This window comes from Cynocephalus volans, chromosome 9 (assembly GCF_027409185.1).
Source record: "Cynocephalus volans isolate mCynVol1 chromosome 9, mCynVol1.pri, whole genome shotgun sequence".
Taxonomy (NCBI): Eukaryota; Metazoa; Chordata; class Mammalia; order Dermoptera; family Cynocephalidae; genus Cynocephalus; species Cynocephalus volans.
This window is the reverse complement of record NC_084468.1, coordinates 26,938,828-26,950,304: the sequence shown is the minus strand read 5'-3', so window position 1 is coordinate 26,950,304 and position 11,477 is coordinate 26,938,828. Positions and strand designations below refer to the sequence as shown.

Genomic DNA, 11,477 nt, shown 5'->3' with positions numbered 1-11,477 from the left:
ACAAATTCGAAATTGAAACAGTGATCCGTGCTAAGAAGGAGTCTTTTTCCCAATTAATATTTTCTGAATAATACAGATTTGTTTGTTTATTGCTATTTCCTATCACCTCCCCCAACTATGTACAAAGAGGTTTGATGTGTTTTCTTTATAGTTAGATATATTCCAACATATAGAACAATTCTAGCACATAGTAGGTTCTCAATAATATCTGTTCAATGAATAAGTAAGAATCAGCTAAAGATGGATTTGAGATATCCAAGGCAATCAGAAAAGGCAGTTCTGGGATACCTATGGGTTCTGTAGAACTGGTTTCTGTAGTACAGGTAAGCGTTACTTTACAGGCCAAGGAAATGGAAGTGTGTGTCAGGCACAGGGAAACACTATGTAAAAGGCCTGTGTTAGGTGTGAGCACAGGGAATACGAAGGACTAGGGAAGGCCAGTGCAAACCTGAAAGGAGAAGGGGAAAGCATGCTGCAGGAGAGAGAGAGGGGAACAGATCTTCTCCAAGGCCTTTGTGGACAATGCTGATCAAATTTATCTCTATTCTTAGAGCATTGAAAAACATGGAATAAATGTAGGCAGTGGTTAAAATGATCAGATTTGTGCTCTAAAAAGATCTCTCTTGGTAATTGTTCATAATGAAAGTAGCAGGAACACTCAGAGAAAAAGTATAGTTAAAGAAGACAGAACCTAGGATAAAGCTTAGACAATTCAATCATTTAATGTCTGTTAAGGAACATAAAAATTAAAGGAGTCAGAAAGAGCAACCACCCAGATAAGAGAAAAACAAGGCTAGCAAAGACAATGTTGCAAAGAGGGAAGTGTCCACACTATTCATTGCTGCTAAAAGATAAGTTGAATTTTAGAAAAGTTAAATAAATTCCACTGTATATAAAGACATGGAGGTTATTGTGATTTTAGCAAAAAGATTTTAAGGAACTATGTATTAAACATGCACACACACACAGACGCACACACACACACACAAATAAATCTTACGGACAAGAACAATAGACTTTCTTTCAAAAATGTATAACCAAATGCAGAAAGGAGTAAAGAGTACTTCCAGGAGACAAGTGGAAGAGGGACCTGAAAACCTTAAAACCTGAATGTTCAGCGTAAGCCAGCAGTGACAGTGCTGTGAGAGAGTTTGTTTTCTATGAACTTAAAGTTTTAGGTTTTAATAGCTGTGCTGGGTAAATGTGACAAAGCTTTTGTTCTCTGCAAAATGGGGAATTAGAACTGAGATCCTACCACAAAGGCTACACCATCAAATGAGTATGCCCGCTGAGAAGAAATAAGCACAAACAAACAGAAGTCCTGCTCTCCAGAAAAGAGAGACAATAAGGTGTATTGCCTTTGTCACTGTCTGCTCTTGCTAGGAAAATAAACCATAGACTGAGAAACAGTGACCAGAGTTCTGCTAGCATTCATATAAAGATTTTGAATATTCACTTCTCTTGGAGCCTGGAAAACCTCCAGCCAGGAAGTTATATTTAAGATGATCACAAATAAATCTCTTTTGGGGAAAAACACACTGAAATCAAGTTACCAAAATTCTCACAAATTTTGCTTATCAAATATGAGCGTAATTCCAAATTCCATCACATGTGAGGAAACAAGCCACTATGAACAGGAGCAAAAATAACAACTAGCATTATTTAACCCTCAAGGGCAAAAGATTTTGAAATGATTATATAAAGTCTATAGAACAATTGTTGCTTTGTGTTGCTTCATCCCCCACAGATTTGTCACCCCACTTTCCCTGGGTGATGGAGATGCAAAGGATTACTCAAAGCCCATCTCTTCCAAGCAGTGAGAAGCCCTGAAGTGGTTAACTTTCCCGAGATCCTCCAGCAAGAGGCATCCCTTCCTTAGGAAAATTAATATCAAGTTGGGGTTCTCTTCCTGCATTTATTTTCCAGACCAGGAAGTTACAGGAAGAGACATAGGTGGGGTTATAGTTTAACAGTATAGGCTGGTAAGTTTCAGTGAAACAACCTAGATGACATTCCAGTGTACAATTAAGTGGTCTTATCAACACAAGCTTCATCTTAGCAAACATTCAGTCTTATAGCAATTTCTCAGTATCTTTACATATCAATCAGTAACTAGTCTGTCTTTGAGCCAGCATCCTGCTGTGCCACAATTCTTATTTTGTCACAGAGACTTATAGCCTGAGGAAAACTTCCTGTCCTTGCAGGGTCAATATTTGAAACTGCAAGACTTTGGAAAACCAGGTCCTGTGAAGTACATATGCTTTATAGTATATTCCACAAACAATTATATAAAATGTTTAATGAATTATAAGAGAGAGTTAAAAATATGAGAAGGCAACATTAGACCAACAAAATTGAACAGGCAACTTTAAAAAAAAATAAAACCAATATAACACCTAGAAATGCAAAATAGAAATATTTCAATTAAGAAGTCAGTAAATGCTTTAAATAACAGAAACAACTCAACAGAGAATGGTCTAAAAAATATATATATATATTATATATTTATATATAATGTTATTGTATATAAGTATAATTATATATACATAACTTAAATTATAAAATATATTAATTTAATTATAAAATATATATTATATATAAATTTACAAAAAAAAAATAGAAAACAAACATAAAAGAGGGATAATTATAGATAAGGAAGTAAAGCAAGAAAGTCTAAGAAAAATTTAATTGGAATTCAAGATGTACAAATATGGAAGGTTTTGGATAGGCAATATTTAAAGGGATAATTTATTCAAATTTTCCAGAATAAATGAAGACAGAAATGCCCAGATTTAGGAAGCACAAAAAAACACAAAATTAATAAACAAATATAAATCCACTTTAAGGCAGATTTGGGTAAAGTTTTAAATTTTCAAAGACCAAGAGAAGATTTAGAATTTTTTTGTTTGTTTGTTTGTTTTTTGTGACCGGTAAGGGGATCGCAACCCTTGGCTTTGTGTCACCCGCACCGTGCTCAACCAGTGAGCGCACAGGCCATCCCCATATAGGATCCGAACCGGCAGCGGGAGTGCCGCTGCACTCCCAGCACTGCACTCTCCCAAGTGAGCCATGGGGTTGGCCCAAAGAGAAGATTTAGATTTTAAGAGCACCCAAAGTAGAATAGAAAATTACCTAATAAAGAAAAAGCAATAATACCAATGGCAAACTTCCCTCTAGCACCAGTGGAATATAGAAAATTGTGCACAAAGTAATAAAAGGAGATAATTTAACTAATCATTGTATGATTTTTTTGTGTGTAGGTAAGCCATTGTTCAAGAAAAAGGGCAGAATAAAGTCATGTTTTAGAAAATGTTAGAAAATTTATCAGCAAGGAACTCTTACTAGAAGAACTTCTAGACAGTGTATCTCAGGAACAAATAAGTTAAATACAGAAAAAATACTTCAATCTAGAAGTGAATGGCAATGAAGATAAAATGGTAAACATACACAGAAACAAAACAAAAAAAGCAAAAAATGTTAAAATATAAAATAAACCCATAAGATTATTTTGAGGATTAAAATGGTAATAGTTTTAGGGCTGCTACTCCTTCATCCACCTCAGTGTCCAGCAATTTTTTTGCAGCTATGTTTTATGTCCTGGAGAATGAGGAAGAAGACAGGGATAGCCATAGGTGGGACATTGGGGATGTGCAGAAGCTGTTCTCCAAGGAAGAAAGATTAAGTAACCCCAACCTGACCCAAGTGGGATACTTCTTTTTTGGTCTCTTGAATGAAAAGAGAGCCAAGGAGCTGGAGACAACTTTTGGTTGCCAAGTATCAATAGAAATCAAACAGGAAATACCGAAATGCAAAGCAACCTCCAATGAGGAGAAACCCATCCTCTCAATGATGGACATGAAGGAGGTTTTGTATTGTCTCTGAATCTCAGGATGAAGAGCTTGTGAAGGGTGCAATGGCCTACTACAAGGAAATGTCTCTGCACTTGGAAAATAAGACAGACATCATCTACTCTTTGTTCTGCCTTAAGCATTGCCAGAACTTGCAGTGACTTACACTGCAGGTAGCCAAGGGGATATTCTTGGAGAATGATACTTCAGAATCAGCACCTAAATTTGAGAGGTCTCAAGCCGACTGCTATATTCTTCACCACTGGAGAAATCTGTGCTCTGTGGTCAGCTCAAACAGGACTCTGAGCTTTCCGGATGTGAGTCAAAGCTTTCTGAGTGACTCCATGGTGAGGATTCTTTGTGATTATATAAGCTATGTCACCTGTCATCTTCAGAAAGTGGTGATTAGAGATGGTTATCAAGATTTCCATCTGGCTTTCATTGGTAAGAAGACCTTGACTCACCTGACAATAGAAGGCTGTGTCCAGTGGGATGAGATGATGTTAACAATGTTGTATGAGACCCTCAAACACCCAAGATGCAACCTACAGTATCTGAGGTTGGGATCTAGTTCTGCCACCACTCAGCAATGGGCTGATTTCTCCTTGGCCTTCAAACTCAACCAGTTCCTGATGTACCTGGACATCTCAGACAATGAGCTCTTAGATGAGGGTGCCAAAGTGCTGTATACGACTTTGAGACATCCAAAATGTTCTCTGCAGAGGTTATCGTTGGAAAAGTGTCATCTTACAAAAGCCTCTTGTATGGACCTTGCTTCTGTTTTGATGGTCAACCAGAGGCTGACAAACTTGTGCTTGGCCAAGAATGACCTCGGGGATAGTGGGGTCAAACTTGTGTATGAGGGACAGAGTTGCCCGGAATGTAAACTACAGACCCTTACGTTATCAAACTGCAACGTAACCAAACAGAGCTGTGAACGTCTCTTGAAGATACTCCAAGAAGACTCCAGCCTAACGAACTTGGACCTGAGTCTCAATCCCATCGCTGCTGGAGTGTCATTTCTCTGTGAGGCTTTAAAGGATCCAAATTGTAACCTAAAATGCCTAGGGCTCTGGGGCTGCTCCATCACCCCTTTCTGCTGTGAGGACCTTGTGTCTGCTCTCCTCAGCAATAAGAAGCTGGAAACTCTGAACCTGTTCTAGAATAACTTGGGGCAGAGTGGAGTAACGTTGCTCTTTGAGGCTTTAAAATAAAAGAACAGAGCTCTGAAGACACTTAGGTTGAAGGTAGATGAATATAATATGAAAATACAGAAGCTGTTGAAGGAAGTGAACGAAAGCAATCCCAAACTGACAACTGAATGTAATGTTGCTAGCACAACTAGATCGTCGTATTGTGATTTTCTTTACTGAGCAGCCTGAGACCATTCTCTCCATTAATTATGTGTCTGGGGTGAGTTGGTGAGATATCATCTAAGACATCTCATTAGTGAAGGTCAAAGGGTCAAATGATAGTAGACTAGGTGTCAAAATGTAGGATTTAGCACTGCTCTTTTTTCCTCTCTGGCTTATAGTAAATTCTATACAAGTCACATATTCACTTTATAATCACAATGTGTTATATCTCACAAGGATAATAAAATAAAAGTTAAAGAAAAAAAATGTAAAGTTTTAAAGTGTTAAAAATAGTGCTTTGCAGAAGTAAACATTTTATAATTGTTTGTGAAATAAGTAAAAAATAGGGGTTGTTTAAAATACTAATATAGAAGTGGGATATTTGACTAAAAATAATTAATGTTTAGTATTGTTGGTTACTTTTTGATCATAGTTAAAATACTCCAAAGTTTTGTATTTTGGGGGGAGGCATATAGATATTGTCTTACTTCAGAATTTATTAAATGTGTTTAAATACAAACATAACCATCTAAATGTATAAATAAATCATTCACTATCAAAATTGTATGGGGTAAATAGAAAAATATCAATTTAAAAGATGACATGTTTTAAACATAAAAAAACCCCAAATCAGTAGTAATAGAAGGCACAGAATGGGTTGAAAGAAACACTTATAGAGATTACCAAATTTTTAAAAATAATCCATCTACATGAAATTCACAAGATAATTCATTTTAAGCTTAAAAAATAAGAAAAACATAGAATCATCGACAAATATAAAGCTGTTGAAGTTATTTCATTATGAGTCAAAATAGAATTTAAGGCAAATGCCATTATTTGGGATAAAAGCTTCCAAATCATATGATAGATATGGAGCAATTCTACTTCTTTTTTTGCACCCAATTATGTAGTCAAAGATGGATACAGAAAACATTGACAGATGGTAGGCAGAACTTTATAAATCCACCATCATACTGGAAGATCTGATTTTCACTATTAAGAGATCCAAAAACCAAACTTAGTAAATGTATGAAAACTTGTATAAATGCATGAAAGATTTGAACAATATGATTAATAAGTTTGCTCTCATGAACATATAGTGAGCACTGAATCCCAAAATTAGAGAGCATGTTATTTTTTTAAGCACACATAAGATATTTATAAAAATTAACCTTGAATAACCTATAATGCAAATCTAATCAAGCGAGAAATAATTAAAAACACAGCAGTTTATACAAATTACAACGTTATTGAGTTAGAAATAAAATATAATGGAAAGATAATTTTAAAATGCCAAATATATTTGTAAATTAAATATTACACTTCCAAATAACTAATGGGTCAAAAAAGAAAACAAAATTTAAGCATGAACTAAACAATAATGAAAATGCTCCACATCAAAACTGAACTAAATCCTTATATATGAAAGAAGGAAAAGCTAAAAATCAATGAGTTAAGTACTTATCTAAAAAGTTAGAAAAAATGCAAAACAAACCTACAGAAAGTAAAAGTAAAAAAATAGATGAGTAATAAGTAATACTCAAACATGAAATAGAGAGGATCAACAAAGTTAGAAGCTAGTACTTAAAAAGAATAATAAAATAAACAAACCTCTGGCAAGATTGCAAAAGACAAAAAAGGGGGGAAAAAGGGCACACAAATGTAAATATGGAAAGATATAAAGGGTTATAATAATAAAATAGGAATTTTAAAATTATGTCAAAATAATCTAGTCACAATTTTAGATCAGAAAACGCAAAATCACTTGCAAAAATATATAGCTTACCAAAACTCATTCAGAAGATGTAGAAAAAATTAATAGTCAAATAATCATTGAAAGTTTTGAATCTGCCGGGAAAATAACATGAAGTCTGAAAGGTTTTAGGAGACAATTATCCAAAATAATTAAAGCATAGATCAGTTCAATTTTATACAAAGTCATTAAGAAAAAAAAATAGGAAACATTTTGGAAGGATTGTATTTTAAATGATAGGCAAGAAGTCATATTAGAATGGCTTGAAGAATAAATAGAGAATGTGGAAATGGAAAGAATATATACTAAGAAAACTGCAAAACTTTGCCTGGGAAGAGGAGGGGAGACCGGACAGTAATTTCAGGTGGTTTGAGTGAAGGTTTTCTTATATTAGGAGATACTTGAACATATTGAAAAGCCATTGGAAAGACAGTTGAGAGGGACTTTTATACAAAGGAAAGAAAAAATAATTTCCTTATTTATGTTGCCAGATATTGTAAAATTAGAGAAGTAAAAATAGAATGGTATCTGAAACACTGTTGGAGACACAATCCTTAAAATGAATAGGTGCATGTTTATTTGAACTATTTTGATGGAAGATAGAATGGGTATTGATCTGGGTAGGTTTACATTTGTAAAATGAGGTATTTCCTCTTTGATGGCTTCTATTTTCTCCAAAAATTAAGATTTCAGGTTATATTTTAAACTGAGTAGAAGGGGAAGCAGTGGAGGCTTCGAAGTTTGCAGACAGTTTGAACGTTTGTGAGACAGATGGCAGAGCGAGAGATTCTGAAATCTATAACAGGGCTCCTGAGTAGGGTGGGGGACACATTTGAAGCAGGTGACGACAATCAACAGTGGATCAGCTTGTCCTGTTTTATGACTTCCTGGTTGGGCATCACTTGACATCTTGGTTGCAGCTGGGGAGAAAATTAAACTTTGGTTTCATAGCTGTACTTAATAAAATAAAAATTCTTTAGAAGCTTTACAAAGTAGCATCTTGTTATTACACATTTTTTTTTTTTTTTTTTTTGTCAATACATTCTGGGAGTATAAAGATTACTTTGTGAAGTTCTGAGGACATTTTTACTTTAATAAAAGGGTTCTCATGCTCCTATTGTGAACTACATTACAATTTTCTGTGTGTTCTCAGATTATAACTTTGTTTCATTTTTCTAATGCAGTGGAGACCCTGCTAAAGAGACCCTTCAAATTAAAATCAAAACAAAGACAAAATTACAATTGTTTGGCTTCTTGTGAGTTATCAGCTTTTGTAGCTACTGAAGGCGAGCACTGCAAAAAATGTGCTTCACAGATTTGAAGCAGAAAGCCTTGGTTCTAGGACAGCTCCTTTAGTTAAACAAATGTGAGGTAGTTTCTAAAACACTGTTTTTTGAAAACTTGACCCAGGAAGAATATCTCAGTAATTATCTATCAGAGGAGGATGTCAGACACACTGTTTATTTTTCATAACAGTAATAATAAGTTTAATATACATTGAATATTAACTATCTGCTTAGCACCATTAACATATCATTGTTATTTAATTTTCCTAGCTACCCTATGAGAAAAGTACTATTATTAACCCTATTTTAATGATAAAACTGAGGCACAGAAAGGTTAAGTTACTTTTTAAATATTACCCAGCTGGTAAATGAAAGAGGTAGGTTGGGGCCGAGCCCGTGGCGCACTCGGTAGAGTGCTGCGCTGGGAGCGCGGCGACGCTCCCGCCGCGGGTTCGGATCCTATATAAGAATGACCAGTGCACTCACTGGCTGAGTGCCGGTCACGAAAAAACGACAAACAAAATAAAAAAAATAAATAAATTTAAAAAAAAAAAAAAAAAAAAAAAAAAAAAAAGAGGTAGGTTGAAAACCTAGGAAATCTGGATTCGGCACCTGAACGGTTAACCCTCACACTATCCTGAAAAAGACCCTATTGTGAGATTACAGTCCAAAGGGAGTGATATATTATAAACTAATTTTAACTCTTGCTAGCTGGACATAAAATAAAATAGGATGGGAGCAATGAAGTGAGAGAAAGGAGAGTAAATTGATTTCTGTCTAAAAAGAGGCATTTTAGCAACATTGATGTCTGTTGGAGCTCAGGAGACAAATATCTAGCAGCAAGCATATTCACTGGGATGTAGAAAAAAGAGAATCTGATAAGGACCCATTTCATGTGTTTGTTTACTGTCTTGTATTTCCCTCTTCTGCTCTTAAGCCTTTTGGTAAGAGTGAAAAAGAGTGTGACCTTGTGTTAGCTTTGCTTAAGGAATTAATGGGAGGAATTGGTGTCTATATTTTGGAGTACTGACAACGGGGGACAGCCTGATCTCTACAGCAAAGTAATTATAAGGTGGCCCAAGGTGAGTCATGTGCAGAGCAGAGGTGGTAGGAAACACCAGAAGGGATTTGTGGAATAGCAATTGCTCCTAGGGATTCATCCTTCAAGAATCCTTTCAAATCCTTTCATGTGTCTCTAGAAGAATAAAGCACCTACTCCGTTATAAGCACCTACCTCTATTTTGTTAAAATGCTTATTGGGTTGATGTTTTGTGTATCTCTCTCTATATGTTTCCATCCATCCATCCATTCATCCATCTATGTCTATTATCTGTTAGAATTTACAGTTCCTAGGAAGCTGTACTGTATTCCACTTATCTTTATTTTCTCAATATCTTGCAGAATATCAGACATATAGTAAGTTGTTCATAAATATTTGTTGAATGCCTGTTGATCCCTACTTTCAGTAGAATAGGAATTTTATGGGACCTCAACTTCTTTCACCTTAAAACAGTTTTGTTTGACCCTTTTATTTGATGGAATTTCCACATTGGCAGTGACACTTTTGCCTGGATTCCATCTTCTTAAACTCCCTGCTCTCTTTGGGCTAATTGGATTTGTGACACATACTGCCTACCTGTCTGCGTGGAATCAGTCCACTATCTTACTACATTTTTACACCATCCATGTGTATGACACAGCACAGTGAATGCTAGAAACTAAGGTGAAACCAAACTTCAAAGTCTTTCCTTTTTCACGGCAAATTTACTTGTTCTGCAAGCCCTGGCTTTTTTTTTTTTGTAATGTCAAGTCTATTTCGTGGTACAAACATTATCTTCTCTCTGCAGCCTGGGGATTGTACATGTTCCTTTACTCTTCAAAACTTGTTTTCGTTTTTTTTTTTTTTTTTTTTTTTTTTTTTTTTTTTTTTTTTTTTTGTCTTTTTTTGTGACCGGCACTCAGCCAGTGAGTGCACCGGTCATTCTTATGTAGGATCCGAACCCGTGGCGGGAGCGTCGCCGCGCTCCCAGCGCAGCACTCTACCGAGTGCGCCACGGGCTCGGCCCAAAACTTGTTTTCAATTATTATCTTTCTTTCAAGGTTTAAATCATATGTCTATGCAATATTCCACATTCAGTGTAATTTACTGTGATTGATTCTCAGAATTACCTTAGCTCATTCAAACTGCCACTTAAAAATATATATATTTGTCATATAGTGCCTTTAGTTCTCATATGGAAAAGAGTCCTATCTTCCTAACATTATTAGAATTTGCTTTAGGGCACAATAGTTAGCACACTATGTTGAATAAACTACATCATTTTGGTTGACAGAGTTCAGTAAGTGTTGAAGATGTAGCAACTCTGTCACTAAAAATATTGATGATAAGATCATATAAAAGTATGTGCTAATCAAACTTAACATTAAACAGATCATCTCTCTTTTTCATATAGTCTTATACTGAAGTTAAAAAGTTTGTAATTTTATTTGGATTGTTAGCTTCCTAATGAAACACACAATCATTTTGTGTCTGGTCAGGCCCTTAGAGAAAAGAATGTGGAAGATTTTTGATGATGACAATGCAATTGTGATCAAATGACAAACGTGTATTTAGCTCTATGAATGATAGTATCGATTGAACAGTAAATGGACTGCCCTTATTGTGTTTCAGATATAAACTTCTTCTCATATAGTGTAAGCCCAAATGTGCCTGGAGAGAATGTTCTGCATTGGAAAAATGGGCAACGAGCCAACTAACCTTAGACTCATCAAACTGTGGTAGGAAAAGTACATCTCTCTTGCTGGCGAGAAAGAATTCCCATCCACAAAGCTGTTTCTTTAGTATAAAATGTACACTAATAGGCTGCATTGAGCTACTGACAGTTTCTATGAAGTGTCTCTGTCCCTTGAAATGCAAATATTTTGAAATCAGTCAAATTCCCAGTTCATGGATTTTTAAACCAAGTTATTTTTCACTGTGGGCTGACATAATTGCACACTTGGGACATTACATATTTATATAGATAATGGGTACAATTCAAACAGTTGCCCACTGGAGTTAATGGAAGTTCAATTTATTGAGAAGGGAACGTGAATATATTTGTACGAGTATATATATATATATATATATGTATGTATGGTTGTACATATATATGTAGATATAATATGTAGGTATATATGGATATGTACTATTATGATTTTCCTTTTTTGTTGTTCCTTCAGTCCTTGACTAACA

General features: G+C 35.2%; 1 pseudogene; it reads left to right on the top strand.

The window, feature by feature from the left end:
• The first annotated feature begins 290 nt into the window (after positions 1-290).
• LOC134385680 (NACHT, LRR and PYD domains-containing protein 7-like) lies at positions 291-5,221 on the top strand (annotated as a pseudogene).
• The last annotated feature ends 6,256 nt before the right edge of the window (positions 5,222-11,477 follow it).